Here is a 15,119-nt window from a genome sequence, read left to right on the forward strand (position 1 = left end):
TTTAAGGCGTGGTGATCCCATCCGATGTTAGTTTTCTCTGTTCCTTCCTGCCTGCTCCCGGTTTCGGCACGACTCCCATGCTCAGGGCAAGAGGGGCTCCGAAGGTGTTCAGCATCTCTGCAGGCTCAGCACTCGGCTCCTCATGTCCAGACATCACTCCAGTCTCTCAACTCTTAGTTGGATCGTTGTTTTTGGGGTTTTCTCTATGCGTTTGGAGCCGTAGTCCCCCACAGCATGCTGGTCCTGGAGTCACTTTGCATAAACCACCCCCCCAGGTCTCTTCTCCTCACTGTTTGGCAAGGTCCCCACCCATTACTGTCTCCGAGAAGGGCCATGAACTCGCCCCAGCCAGGGCTTTTACTAATACAAAAACAACCATTAACAACAACGACCCGTAATTACCATAATACAGGCAGCAGCCCAGCAGTAGTGGTAACTTTTTTTCTCACAGAAAAAAATCAACTGAATTTTTGTTCATTACATGGTCTCTTACTGTTCTTCAGGTATCTCTCATTCAACAGGCACTAATAATTCCCATCCACAAAACCAAGTCAGTACTTTAACACTTTTTGCAATAAGAGCATAAATTTTGCGCATCACAACACTAATTACTCTCACAATTTTTACTTATAACCCAGGTAGCATGTCTAGTATCGGAATGAATCAAATAAAGTTTACTAATGGAAATGGTAATTCCCCTTCTCCCCTGTACAATTCTCAGGCTAAGGTCAGAATACAAAAACATTCTTGATCCTTCTATCTGAAGTATTCCTCCCCCAAGGAGATGTTTTATTCAGGTAGTGCTCAAAACTAGTGATATAAGCGTTATCTTATTTCTTAATTCAGTGTTATTCTTTTTACATTTCTTGGATCATTTGGGTTTTCTCAAACTATTGCCACTCAGTCCCCATTGGAAATTCAGTTCGGTATATCACGGTTTAAATGTGATAGTCCGTTCCTCAGGTTTCTTCACAAGTCCTTTGATTCTGCTGGCATGAATTCACTCTCTTTCCATGATTTTGATTGTTGCTTCAGTAGTACGTGGAAAGGACTTCTTAATAGCATAGTAATAAAAGAAAGATAATACTGCATTAACTTTTACTATTCGCTTTCCTTCTAAGCTTTCTGGGTTTAGCTAAAAGCTTTCTCTACAGCAGCCTCTTCTTCAGGAAAAAATCCTTCTCGTTAACAACAAACAAAAAGCCACAAAAGAAAAAAAAAAAACCAAAACAAAAAACGTTCTTACTTAAGAAAAACAAACCGCTATGTGAGGTTTGGAGAGTCATCAATCTCTGCTTTGATTTTATCTTTTAGTGCTAGTCCCCCTCCCCCTCTCTTCACGGCCTTGCTATCAGTGCTGTCCTTGGCCCTTCCCCTGCTGCTGCCATTTCGCTGCAGAGCAGGAGCAGGGGAGAACAGCCACGGGCATGGGGACCCTGGGGGCATGCCTTGGATTTCTTTTACCCTCTCTCTCTCTTCTCTCCTTTTCTCTTCTCTCTCTCGGCCCACTTCCTGGGCCGATGCTGCCATCCTGGACTCAGGACCCTGACAGTCTGGGAGCACCCCCGGCAGTTCTGCCACAGAGCCAGCCCGCTCCTAGCCGGCAAACCATCCTCTGCTAACAAATTGTGAAAAACGCTAATCCCTTGTTTTTAAACATTTTAAAAGTTTAATAGTAATAAAATGGTTAAAAAGAATAGTGACACAATTAGAGTAATAACAATTTGGACAAATTGAATTAGGACAATATAAGATAATAAAAGCAAAGAGTTACGGATGTCCGGGTACCTTTTCTGGGCAGCAGGAGCCCAAAAAAGGACACCTGTTAACAAAGGATTAACCCTTAAAAACAATAGCCGGTTGCATATTCATACATGATGCATAAATTCCATTCAAACACAGGATTCTGTCTGGTCAGTGTCAACTTCTTCCCTCTAATCCTAACCGTGCCTTCGAGGTGGGAAGAAGTTTGTTTCTTCTGATAGGAAGGCAATAAATTCTTTTTCTCTGAAAGACTTCGGTTGTCCTGTGGCTGCTATCTCGCTGCAAGTCCTTTCTTTAAAAAAAGTATCTCACATAGCATAGTTTCTATTTTAACAATTTTTATAACCTAAAACTATATTTAACACAGTACTTAAGAAAATTATTTCAGCATTGCTTTCTAACACAACACATATAATATTGATTTTTATATTTGCAAAAAGCCAATCATAAAATACATGCATTTTTCACACCATGTGAGCAGGGACACCAGAGATGCTGTGACCAGGATGTTGTGCCCATGTGAGCAGAGATAACAGAGATGCCATGACCGGAATGTTGTGCCTGGCTGGAATCCTCAGTGCCCGGCTGGAGGGAGCTGCTCTGGAGCCGCAGGTTGTGCCGGGGGCGGGCAGACGCCGGCCAAGGACACTGACCCTGGGCCGGGCAGGGACACGGGGCCCGCTCCCAGCGGGGCCGTGCGGTAGCCGGGGCGGGCACGGCTGGGAGGGGGCCCGGCCCGGGGGTCCCGCCGAGCCCCCCTTGTCCGGAGCCACGGCTGCGGCAGCACCGGGGGCAGCACCGGGAGCTTTGGGGCGCGGAGGAGCCGCGGGCGGGCATTCCAAGGGCTCCTTCGGGCAGGATTTTGTCCCGGTGCGGGGCAATGCCCGCGGCTGGGCGGGCTGGGGCCGCTGCCGAGCGCCGCTGCCTTTGCCCGGAGCCCCCGCGTAGAGCTCTCTGCTCGGGGCTGGGAGAAACACGGTCACTCTCCTGGGAAAATTCAGAGTTTCATAAAGGTCAAGGGGAGCATGGAGGAAAGGTTATTACGGCTGAGTGCATCTTGGCACTGAACCAAGACCACCCTGTTATCTTCGGGATATCCCTTAAATACCTTTTCCTTCCATCAGCCTTTTGCATATTCATGGACCCTCGTGCATAGTAAACTTTTTTCCCAAACTAGTTTCCATATTCCAAGAACTGTTTAGCATGGCTCCTCCTCGGTTCCACCTTTTTAGAGCATGCACATGCCTTGGTTGTGGTTTTGGTCCTTTTTTATCATCATCTTCAGTTTTGGCCACGGCTCACACTGCCTTCAGACAGTGAGTGCTGATGGCTGGCACATCTGTACCAGGTGTCTTCATCTCATGTTCATTGGCTGTTATCCTATCCAAGCAGGCATTTTAACATAAGCATACTTATATCAGCTATTTCACTATTATGTCTAAGCTTATAATTAGCAACAGAAATAAAAACTGTATCTTTATAACAAATGTTGTAGTACATTTTTATACTTTGTAACACTTGGAAGTAGTTTTGTTTTGTATCCCCATATTTTTCCCAAATGGTTTATTCTAGACTGTACCCCCCTCCCTTTACCTGTCTAACTCCTTTCCCTTGCTGAGATAATCTCCAAATCCCCACCCTGCCTCTCTGTCAATCACTCAGAATCCCATCCCCTCCATCTAGAAGCTTCAGTCCAGGATGTAGAGTGATTAGCCAGAGGCCAGTGGTCAGCACCCCAAAGCCTTGCCCTATACGCTGTCCTAAATGTCTGTCCCCCAGTACCCATCCCTTAAGGTCATTTATTGGTCAGTAAAATGTTATCTACTTTGGGTTTCTACCTCCCTTTAAATGTAACCTTGGCACATCTCCCAGGGCTCTCCCCTGAGGTGTAGGGGCTCCTTTGGGACTCCTAGAATAAAACCTTGGAATAACCCCTGCTAAGAGTCGGCCCTTTATCTCCTACCGATGTCTCTGGTGTCTCTTGTGCTCCAAAGGCGCCCAGCCCATGTGTCCTCAGTACCCTCGGGGCACAGAGAGCGTCTCCCTGCTGTCGGCCGTGTCGGGGCTGCCCCCGGTGTCTGCCGACTCGGGACTGGCCGGGGATCCTGAGGGGCTCCCAGAGAGACACAGACAGTGCTGCTGGTGGCAGCACCAGGAAGCTGCCGGGTTTGGGCTTTCGTTGCCAGCAAATTGCCGCACTTGGGCTGTGGTGGCACAGGGAAATGTCCAGATCTGGGCATGGGCAGTGCTATCAAACACCAGGTCTGAGTGGTGACAGTCTTGGCACCAGGAAATTGCTGCCTTTTGTCCTCTTTTTCAAAAAAATTGCTGCACTTGGCTGTGTTGGAACCGAGAAATGTCCAGATTGGGGTACGGGCAGTGGCAGCAAACACCAGACCTTGGCATTGCCAATGCCAGAAGCAGAAATTGTCAGATTTTGTCCTCCTTTACCAGAAAATTGCTGGACTTGGCTCTGCTGGAACAAGGGAATTTCCAGATCTGGGCACTGGTGGTGGCAGCAAGCACCAGATCTTGGCAGTGCCAGACCCAGTAATGTTGGAAATGAATTTGTAGAGAATTTTTAAGGCTTGATAGAAGAATTATATATTATGTATGCAAGTGTCACGAGCCGTCCTTATGAACAGGTTTCGTGATGGTTTGTGGGTTGATCTCAGAGTGCAAAAAACACTGACACGGTACAGGGGGTTGCAGTGATAATCAAAACAAATGTATCATTATTGAATAACCACAACAAAATGCGTTGGGGAGGAACTGGGGAAAAGGGAAAAAGAGGGAGGAAGAGAAAGGAAGGTATAGAGCTACCAAACGTAGAAACGGTGAGGTTCTTCGATGTCCAGCCAATGGAGTTCACCAGGTCACGTCCAGGGAGATCTCAGGGTTGCAGTTCATCTGAACTCTATTATACTCTCTTTTTTTTGATGGGGGAAGGGGTAAAACTTGAAACCAAATCAAAGGTAGTCCATTGTATTTTGGGGAGAAAATATAGTATTTAGAGAAAGGTACACACAGTCCATGTTCTCAGCAGTGGGCGAGAGCCATTGTCTTCTTGGTCCACTGCTCACACCTGCAACATCCATCTTGCTTTGGTCAGCTTGCCTCCCCCACACACCTCCCCCAGGTTAGGGGCCTCAGTCCCAGTCCTTGGAAAGAGTGTGGGGGGCCTTTTCACATAAGGGTTTCATGTCTCGGTCTTTGATGGAGAGGCTTCTTACATCTCAGTCTGTCTGTCACGGCAGTTGTAAGACAAGTGAGGGGTTTTCTGTGGGGGACCACCCAACACTCAGGAGAAGTCCAGCCAGGCTGAGAGGTGGGACAACTTCCAAGGCTAGTGTTGCAAAAAGACAAGCTGCGCCCTTCTTTCTTTCATTGGGTACAGCGTAGCATACAGCAAACACACCTGTGAACAATAGCTTAGCAATGCCAGGAGCTGTGCTCAGGTCTCGGGGCCCTTGGCATATAACTTTCCCCAGCAGGGCCAGAAACTTCAGACAAGGGTCTTTTTTTCCGTGGTCCCCAATGACAAATGTGAGGCAGATGAGAGAAACTTCAGACAGAGTCTTACACCTGCATTACATGGATGATGTACTAATCTGTGCTTCCATCAACACTTATTAGACACAGCACTTTCCAAGACTGTCACAGCAGTCAGAAGTGTGGGGTTTCAGATAGCCCAGGAAAAAATCCAGCTATCAAGCCCATGGAAGTACCTCGAGTTTTTAATCACAGGAAGGACCATAGTGCCCCATACTCTATCCATCAACAAGCACGCCCACACATTAAGAGACATGCAACAGCTGTGCAGCGTCATCACCTGGATCTGACCTCTCCTGGGCCTCACCACAGAAGAACTGACACCGCTCTTCAACCTTCTACGAGGAGACGGTGACCTGGCTTCCCCACGCTCGTTAATGCCAGAAGCCTGTGAGGCTTTGGAGAGAGTCGTCAACACCATCAAACACTGCCAGGCACATCAGACAGACCGGTCCCTTCCCCTCAGCCTCGGTATTTTTGGTAAGTGCCCACACTTCCATGCATTGCTCTATCAGTGGGATCATACTGCAAAAAACCCACTCATCACCATCAAGTGGCTTTTTCTGCCACACCAACCACATCAAACAGTCACCACCCCACCAGAACTTGTAGCCAAACTTATTATTATAGGGTGACATTGCCTCCGGACCCTCGCAGCTTGCAATCTGGCATGCATTTCCCTCTTTTATACTTTGGAACAATTGGATTCTCTATTACAAACAAATGAACATCCGCAAATTTCATTAGACAGCTATCCCAGAAAAGTTTCAATTCATTATCCTAAACACAGGCTTTTTAAAGATTCACTGCATTTGGCCCCAAAATCGTATAAAAGTAAAACTCCACTCAAAAACGCTATCACCAAGTTCACTGACGATTCAGACAAATCTCACAAGTCAGTGTTCACCTTGAGGGACCCTGACACTCAGAAGGAGGAGTCTGATATCCGGGTTGTTGAAGGTTCCCCCCAGACTGCAGAACTTGCTGCAGCTGTGAGGGCATTTTGAACATTCCAACAACCCTTCAAATTAGTCACAGATTCTGCATTTGTCACGAGGATAGCAGAGCAGGCAGAGCGTGCCCTGCTCAAGAAAGTCCAAAATAAAAAATTATACAGCTTGCCCTCTAAATTAATTTGGTTCATCTCCCACAGAGAGCAACCTTATCACATCCTGCATGTCCGGTCGCACACAGAGCTGCCAAGATACATCACTGAGGGCAACCGGAGAGCAGACTTGTTAGCAATGGCAACAAGTGCCACCCACATTTCCCCCACTGCACCACACGTCTTTCAACAGGCTCGTCTAAGCCATGCAGTCTTCCATAAGAAGGCTCCAGCTTTAGTGCATCAATTTAAGATTTCCAGAGACCAAGCCAAGGCAATTGTCTCCACCTGCCCCAATTGCCAATCCCTCGCCCTCCCAACCATAGGGACAAAACGAAGAAAATTACAGTGACAACTAACTTGACCATTCATGTTTCTATCAGTGCTCGAACAGTTGATAACTGATTCATTTGAGGACCCGATGGCCACTCCCAGGACACCCCAAAATACCTTATCAGCTGCTGCCACTGTCATTGTGCTCCTGTGCATCCAAACAGTGGTTGGATGGGTCGTGCCACAACCAACAGAAAACGTATGGGTCACACTGGCGAAATCTCTCAAGCAAGACAACTTTTGCACGGCCATGGGATGTGCAAAAGCCCCACTGTCTACATGTAAGGTTGGAATCCCCCTGTCACCAAATGAATATACCTATGCAGGTAAGAAGTCCACCCCGGTAGACACCTGGGACGAGTGGATGAAGATCTTACCACATGCACCACAGGAGCCCAAAGAACTAGACCTACCAGGCTCCTCAAAGTGACTTATTGTGTAAACTTTTTCTATGAGCAACCCCAACAAAATTGGCATGAGAAATCCAAACCACAGATGATAGTAAGAAAAGATATATCACCAAATGATAAGAGATACAATGTCGTTGACTGGTAGAATTATACTGCCGAAACATTATCTAAGTCCTCTCCGTTTCCCAGAGTGCTTCCCAACTAAGTGTTTCCCATCTGTGGGGTGTCGGCAGGGATCCCCTCAAAGATCAAAGGGGGCCCCTGCAGCCTTGGTCAGCTTACTACCCTCACCCCAAACACTACCCAAATTAAAAACTGGAAACGAGAAACTCAATTGGCATGCCAGAAAAGATCATACTCCCAATTCAATCAAAATTGTGATAACCAAATTTATAATTGGGGCAAGACGAAGAGGGTCGCTGTTTCTATCTTTCTACCATGGGTTGCAGCTGCAAAGGCCCTCAGTGAGCTTTCTCACCTGCAGTGCTGGCTTAGTAAGCAGACCAACGCTACGTCCCCTGCATTATCAGAACTTCTAGCGGACGAGGAAACCACCAGACATGCCACCCTTCAGAACAGAGCAGCCATCGCCTTCCTGCTGCTCTCCCATGGCCATGGTTGTGAAGATTTCAAAGGGCTTTGTTGTTTTACCCTGCCATCGAAAAGCACATCGATCCAGGCCAACATCAAACAAATGCAAGAGCAAATGAAGTCCCTTCTTACTGAAAATAAAGTTGGGGACATGATGGACAAAATGATCAGGCAGTGATGCGTTCTTCTGTGGGTGGCCCCCATTCTTAAAAGGTTATTGTGGGTCCTTCTCATAGTTGTTATCGTTTCAGCAGCACTGATGTGTTCTAAGAAAAGAATTGACAAAACACTGGGAAATGTTTATTTAATAAATAAAAAAGGGGGAGATGTGGGAGACAGCCATGGAGAAGAGGAACCTGGAATGCCATGGGAGGACAGCACTGTTTAAGTTAAGGTGAGAGACTGCCACAATTCCCCATGGTTCTTTGCTTGTTAATGATAATGTGCTGTTGTCAATCGACTGCTGTTCATCCCCCAGTTCCAGAAAGTTCTGTACTCCCCGTTCCTCCATTGGCTTTCCCTGAGAGACCCCTCCCACTCTGCTCCCCCACTGGTGTATCCTGTGTCACCCCACCTTAACTCCAGCCCTGGCTCCCTTCCCCATTGGATAATTTGTACCCTGACCCCTCCTGTCTTCCTCCAGTTATATACCCTGGCTCCAGCCCTGTTCCTGGCTCTTTGCCTCTGGTTCCCTTCAGCAGAGGTTGTGTTCCTGCTTGCTTCTGTTTCCCTCTTCACCCTCACTTCACCTGGACCCTGGGATTTTCCCTTAATAAACCCGGCTGGATCTGCTGTGCGAGGAGTCCTCTTGTCCCTCTGGTGAAGCTTTGATTGCACCATCCGGGCTCAGGGTCTGCTGGGCTGGGGGAGTTGTCAAGGCAGCCCCAAGTGGAGACGCTTTCGGTGCTGCAGGCACCTGACAGCACCTGCCTGGGGAAGCTGCTCTGGCCACCCGCAGCAATCAATTCCTTTTCCCAAGCAGCAGCTCCCAGCGTCCTCCTCCGAAGCCCAGAGAGAGAGGGAGCAGCTGCCCTCAGCCCTGTCCTTTAGCGCATCCCAATTCTCATGGAATGTCCCCCCTCAGAAAGAAACTCCCAGAGAAGAGAAGTGTGACCAAATCCCCTCCTCCCCTGAGCTTGATCACTTCTTTTGTTTCTTAAGGATCCAGTCCACCAGAGCAGTGGTATTGCACTGACAGCTGGGACACCAGCAGGGGATCACCCCACACTGCCCAGTGTACACCAGGCTCAACAAGGTCTGCTTCCCCCCTGATTCCACCAGGCCTCTTCCCTTGGCTGTGGTTTTGCTGGATAGTGGGTCAGGACAGTGAGAATCTCTTTCATCCATTCATTCACTATTTAGGGTCCTGCAGACACTTCCTCAGTTTCTCTCAAAGGTGAACTTAGCCTCAATTTCTCTCCAAGATGTCACAGCTCTTGTCCATCTGGTCAAGAATCCCCTAGGAGGACACTCTGATCTCTCCTCCAAGGGCACAAAGCAGCAAAACCCGCAAGGAAAATCTTCCCCCTTGGGCCCTGCGCCTCCTTGGGTGAGTTCCAGAGCAAACAGTCAAGGCAGTGGCCTGAAATGTTTTTCCACCTGAGTCATAACACTTCTCTGATGGATCCACATTGTGCCTGGGGAAAGAGATGTGCAGAATCCTTCACTAATGCCCTGGAATGTCAAACAGGAATCACGGCTTTGGACAGCTCTCAGGAACCACTTCACTGTGGATTTTCCTTCTGGAAAGCCCAAGATGTCAGAACGTCCTCCTGGTGCCTCAGGGCTTGGGTAAACAGGGCTTGTCAGAGATGCTGGCAGGGCACCAACACCCCTCCTCCTCACAGGGCACCTCTGTCACCCCAATTAGCTCCGAGTGGCTGCCTGGGGACAGGTGCCCACTTCCCCATGTCCCTGGGATGGGCACATCCTGCTCAGGGCCAGTGCTGGCCTGGGCCCAGAGCCAGGGCCATGACCCAGGTGCTCTGGGAGGGCTCCGTGGCTGCAGGTGTGACAGGATAAGGGGCAGGGCAGGGCATATTCCCCTCTGGACAGTGCTCTGGGCATGGAGCTTGGTCGGGTTTGGCATCTGTGAGGAAAGGGATCTCAGGTGGTGTGGATGTGGGAATTGTCACTGCTGAGCCATTCCCCAGCCCTCAGCCTTGTCTGCAGGTGATCAGCATTGCCCAGTGCTCCCTAGTGTCTGCAGTGCCAGAGATGCCAATCAGCCACCTGATCACATGTCCCTTGTTCCCCTCGTTCTCCCACATGTTGGGTTTGGGGCCGGGCTCCGCTCTGGGGTGTCCCACAGGGAAAGCTCTGGGAGGGGAGGGGCAGCAGGAGATGGGGGATCTGGCACTGGGGGCTGTTGGAGGATGGATTGTGTTGGACTGGGGGTTGTCCCCACAGGGTCCCCAGGTGCCTTGGGCTCCCTGGCTGCCCCCCTTAGCCCCACAGGTGCCCGGGCCCTTCCAGGGGCAGCTGCCCTGTGCAGGAAGCTGGAGGAATGCCGGGCAAGGGGGCTGGATCCGTGCCACAGGTGGGGTGGGATGGACTCTGTGCCAGGGCTGGGCTTGTGGCCAGGGCTAGGGGCTGTGCCAAGCCGGGCTTTGGCCTGGGGGCTGGCAGGGAGGGTGCAGGGAGGAGTCCCAGCAGGGATAAAGGTGCTCCTCACCTGCTGCAGCCTCAGGCAGCGCTGCCCAGAGCCAGAGGAAGATGAAGGTGGCTGTGATCAGCGTGGCCCTGCTCTTCTCCATCCTGCTGTGCCCCCCGGCACAGGCCAAGGTGAGGCACCGGCCAAACGCTGTCCCCACATCCTGCCTTTTCTGGCCTCCCATCCCACCCTTTTGGTCCCTCCTCTGTGTCCCATTCAGGGTCCCCAGCTGCCCTCCCACTGACCATTCCTGAGACCTTTCCTTCCATGCCCCCCCTCAATCCTTTGTCTTTCTTCCTGGCCACTGAAGAGGGGTCCCCCTGTACAATTCCCTGACTCACCCCCCACTCCCACACCATCTCCCAGTCCTGTTGGTTTTGTCCCCACCTGTCCTCATTCTTCTGTCCCCACCAAGCCCCTCCCTTGCACTCCCATGTCCCTACACCTCAATTCCTTTCTCCTCCCCTGTACCTCACACCCTGGTCCTTCCACACCCCCAGCCCTGTCCCCTGGGCCCTCAATTGACCCCAGATCAGTGTCTCTGGGTCTCCCCCCAGAGAGACCTCAAACAGATCTCCTTGGAAGCCCTGAATTCCCATCCCTCTGCCTGTGCCCTGCTCCCTGCACCTGTGTGTCACTCCAGCCCCACAAGGTCCAGTCCAGACCCAGCCTTTGTTCTCCTTTCCAGGCACTCCTGGAAGGAACCCAAGATGATCTGCGGGAGGTGAGTGGGCTGCTGGCATTGCAGGGCATCCCCTCAGGGAACTGGGGGGCAGTGGTGTCCCTCCATCCCTTGCTGGCACTGGGGACATCCCAGTGACCAGTGAGGTCTCCTGGTCTCTCTGCAGTTGGATTTAGACAATGTCGCGGTCCTGGAGACGCCTCTGGTAGGTACCACAAGTTCTGCCGGTGCCAGACCCTCCCATTGCATGGCCACCACAGCCCAGGCCATCCCAGTCTGTCCCAGCACAGCCCAGTGCACCCTTCCTGACAGCCCAGACAATGCCCTGCCCTAGGGCTCCTCCCCAGTGAAGCCTTTGCCCAGGGCCCTGCTGCATTCCATCCCTGTCACCCCAGGACCCCCTGGATGAGCCAGGACGCAGCCCCTGCCCCAGCTGTGCCTCTTGGCCCGGAGCCCAGTGCTTCTGGGTGGCAGCACAGCAGCTCCTGCACCCCATTGCTTCCACAGCCCCTTCCCCAAGGCCCCCCTGCTCTCCCCTGCCTCCCAGTGCAACCCGGTGCCCCCAGTGGGTCTCTAACGCTGCCTTTGTCCCCAGCCCCCTGTGGCTGAAGAGCTGCGGGCTCTCCTGCGGCAGAAGCGCCTGGCTGCCTCTCTGGATGCCTAGGTGAGCCGTGCCTGCAGGGACAGGGCTGGGGACAAAGCCCAGAGGGGCTCCAGAGGTCACCTTCTGGGGTTGGTCTTTTAGGGTTGGAAGGACCAGTGTCCTTTTTCCTCTCCAGTGGCATGAGGAGATGATCATCACTGCAGGAAACCCCTGAACCCCTGAACTCTTTGAGCCCTGGGCCATTTCCCCTGAAGAATCAATAAACCCTTTGAGCAAAGCTTTGCTCTGTGTCCATGTGTGTCCATGGATCTGGATTTCCTCCTTTCCAGTGGTCCAGGGAAGTCAGGCCAGGTCTGGGCTTTGCTGCTTTTACACAGTCTGTGCCTTCCCCCAGACAAATGGTGTGTTGGGAGTTGTGCAGAGTCCAGAGGGAGTGGGTTCACTGGGGGGTGGGTGTCCAAGTGGTGAGAAAGGCGGTGGTTCACTGTCAGCATGGTAGGAATGGCCTGGGTTTAAAAGAAAAAGGAATAATTTCAAAGAAACTTTCTTTTACAACTTTTTCTCCCTGTGAGAAATCACCCTTCTCAATATTTTGAAAGGTCTATTAAAAACTTAATAAAACTTACAACAAAAGGACTAAATAAGGAAAAAATTATGGTGCTGGGAGCCTCCCCCACTTCGCGGCTGGTAACCACATGGCTGGCTCATCCACACAATGGCTGCTCTCCCTTTTATATCCTTGCTGTTTTAACAGGCAGCCCTAGCTCCTCCCAAAGGCTGTCTGTTGACTCTTGGTCACTGTCCATTGGTGTAGACTGCTTTCTTGGAACTGGATTGGAGGACAGGTGGTGCTAAGCCCCTTAGGAACAATTTGCCCCTCCCCAAATGCCCGGACTACCAAGATCATCCCAGGATAACAATGCTGGGTGGGGGGGGAAACATTGCAGTAACATAACTATACATCTGTACAACTTCTCTTAACATACTTATCATGTTCACCCTTTAATTGGGAGAGCCAAACACCTCATTACTCATCTCTAACACTGTGGCGTTCACATTCTCTGAAAAAATCCCTTTGCCCAGGATTTTTCTCCTGGGAAGCTGAGACACCTCAGAGAAAAAGGAAAACAAATCTTATCTCATTTGCTTCTTCTTGTGTTGTGCTGATGTGCAGAATGCGTTTGGAGATTGTTTACCCACAGGTGATTTGTTTGATTGGATTCTGGTGGGAGTTATTTTGACTGATTGGCCAATTATGGCCCAGCTCTGTCGAGACTCTGGAAAGAGTCAGGAGTTTTCATTATTATCTTTTGAACGTTCATTAAGTATCATTTCTGCATTCTTTAGTATAGTATAGTACAGTATAGTATTGTAAAATAATAAATTAGCTTTCTGAGAACATAGAGTCAAATGCAACATTGCTGCCTTCGTTGGGCATCCCTGCAAATACAATATAACACCCCCAAAATTCTTGATTTACTCAAAAGAATTTAAATGCAAAAAAAAAAATCTTCATATGTGAAAAGTATGTTGAAATTATTTATTGGTCTTGAAATTTGGTACCCTGGCAGGATGGGGCTGCTGGGTCTACCTATCTGCAGGGCCCTGCGGGGCTGTGGGGTTTCCTGGGTGAGGGGCCCTACACGGTCGCCTGTAATGCCTGGCCACAGTGGGGTAGAGCCACCACAGTGTCCTGGGAGAGGGCGAATGGTTCTACCTGGCTCTGGGGTCATTCTTGGCCGCTGGATCCATCGGCTCCAGCAGGACTTGGGTGAATTTTGGGGTGGGCCAGGTGGACCAGTTGTCCCTGGCCATCCTGAGAGCTCACTAGGGCTCAGTCATATTCGCTGACTCCAGTTCCAATACTGAAGGAACCACTGGTGCCGGCAGCGCCCCAGGGAAGCCTCACAGCAGAGCTGGCACAAGGCATTGCCATGGCAGAAGGGCAGGGAAATTGTCTTGGCCATGAGCAGCAGAATGGCGAGAAAGCCGCTGGTGCAGGAGTTGCCCACCCCAGCAGGTTAAAGGCAGGTTTGGGTTGCATTCCTGCTGTCCTGGCAGTGAAATTCTGAGCAGACGGTATTACTGTGCCTGAGTGGGCGCAGCTGGTGAGAGAGAGACGGTGAATCTTGTTTCTTGAATCAGAAGGCTTGATTTATTAATATATGATATAATACATTATAGTTATACTTAAAGAATATAGAGAGAGGTTTTGCAGAGCAGCTAGGCTAGCTAGGAAGAGATAGAAAAGGATCCACAACAAAGCTGTGGCCAAGGACTCAGTCCCCTGGCTTGCACTGGTGATTGGCCCTTAATTATAAACATAAAACATGAACCAATCACCAATCAAAATAGGTGCCCCTGTTGCATTCCCCAGCAGCTGATAATAATTGTTTACCTTGTCTTCGGAGGCCTCTGGCCTCCCGAAGACACAGAAATCCGAAAGAAAGGATTTCTGTGGAGAAATGTCTTCGACATCTCACCTTTCTAAATTGTATAAAATAAAAGAAAAATGCTGATGTGGAATGAACAGGAAATTCCTTCACCTATAAAATATAGAATACTCACAAATCACGAAAACAATCCTACAGTATAAGAAAATTGCAAAATACAATGTAAAGAGAAGTTGAGTCCATGCAGCTGAGTTTCAGGAACAGTCCATCAGCTGAAGTTGTTTCTTTTGGACATCTGAGAGTCCTTTTTGTCCTGAAACAGCATAACACAATTTAAAGAATTTAAAATAATTTAAAACAATTTGAACAATTTTGAAATGTCCTTTCTGGCCTTTCAGTGCTTCAGCGCTTCAGAGCTGCTGCCTGCTATTTTCAATGTTTTTTTAATTTAATTTATTTTTTTTTTTTTTTGATCGAAAAGCAAAAGAGCAGCAGCCAGCTGAGCAGAGCAGTGCCAGAGAAGGAATGGCCCTGGGGGCCCTGGCCCATGCTGGACCAGGAACCCCAAAACTGGCTCACAAAGGGGGACCCGGACCGGTAGGACAAACCAGAATCCCCAAAAACATAAGGAGGCCAAGTGATGGCCCTGGCCCAGGAACCTCCTGAGCCAAACGGCCCAGGCCAAACTCATAAGGAAGGCTCTGCATATCCACAGGCCTGAACCCTCCTGCCAGCACAATGGCAGCACGGGTAGTGAGACGCTTCCTTTCCCCTAAACCACTGAGGCATGCCAGCAGCAGGGAAATAAAAGCCTTCCCCAGCAATCCCATCTGGGGTCTGGAGATGTTTGTTTCCCACAGCAAACCAGCTATGGTCTCCTCCAAGTGTGCCCTCTCCCTCTGCAATGCATCGGGTTTGTCTCTCATCCTCCCCGTGGCATCATCCCCATCCCCTCCGGGCTGGGGATCAGAGGCAGAACTCTCTGGATGCACCTGCCCCCCCATGCCACTAAGGCACAAGAGAGGCGGCAGC

General features: G+C 50.0%; 1 long non-coding RNA gene and 1 pseudogene across 1 annotated transcript; both read left to right on the forward strand.

The window, feature by feature from the left end:
- Positions 1 to 15,119, forward strand: part of LOC131560158 (zinc finger protein 850-like) — a 596,580-nt pseudogene that overhangs the window by 235,923 nt on the left and 345,538 nt on the right.
- LOC131559723 (uncharacterized) lies at positions 10,444 to 11,971 on the forward strand. The gene is made up of 5 exons (XR_009274911.1): positions 10,444 to 10,539; positions 11,097 to 11,132; positions 11,257 to 11,295; positions 11,686 to 11,754; positions 11,870 to 11,971. It is a non-coding gene; the product is annotated as an uncharacterized LOC131559723 (long non-coding RNA).

The sequence above is a fragment of the Ammospiza caudacuta genome, chromosome 7, assembly GCF_027887145.1.
Source record: "Ammospiza caudacuta isolate bAmmCau1 chromosome 7, bAmmCau1.pri, whole genome shotgun sequence".
Classification (NCBI taxonomy): domain Eukaryota; kingdom Metazoa; phylum Chordata; class Aves; order Passeriformes; family Passerellidae; genus Ammospiza; species Ammospiza caudacuta.